Below are 670 nucleotides of genomic sequence, written 5' to 3' on the forward strand. Positions count from 1 at the left end.
TGATGGCACAAAATTTTGTTAATTGACACGTTAATCGATATTACAACATATATAAGAGTTTTAATTGACTATTAGTATGATAAATTTATGAAATTAGAATAAATCAAAACCTAATTGAGAGGAGAACTTGAAGCATTAGAATTCTTCAATTTGGAATTAATTTGATCTACTAATTTTATAAATTTATCATGTTAATCACCAATTAAGATTATTAGGTGTGTGTTGTGGTATCACTTAACGTGTCACATCAATAAATTTTGACGCGTTAATAATGGAAGTGACGGAAAGACTAAAATGACTAACTTAAAATTTTTAAAAAATAAATTTGATTAAAAAATTTTCAAAGACTAATTTAAAAAATAAAAAATTTTTAGAGACTAATTTAACCATTTACTCTTAAAATCTGTGAGATATATCTTTAGAATAAGCTATGTTTAAAAAGGTTGTAAATATCTTTAAAATATATGTTAAATACACTATTGGAGTGGCACAAAAATTTATTCTAACTAAGAAATTGGCTACTTAATTATCTCTTTTATTTAATAATATTGATATAAATTCTAGAAAAAAAATTGGTAATCTATTTTTCTTTATTGTTAGCTTTGTTTTATAGTAAAAAAAGTAATATAATCAAATTCAAATCATTTTGAAAAAATGGGGAAAATATCAA

This window comes from Arachis ipaensis, chromosome B06 (genome assembly GCF_000816755.2).
Source record: "Arachis ipaensis cultivar K30076 chromosome B06, Araip1.1, whole genome shotgun sequence".
NCBI classification, from domain to species: Eukaryota; Viridiplantae; Streptophyta; class Magnoliopsida; order Fabales; family Fabaceae; genus Arachis; species Arachis ipaensis.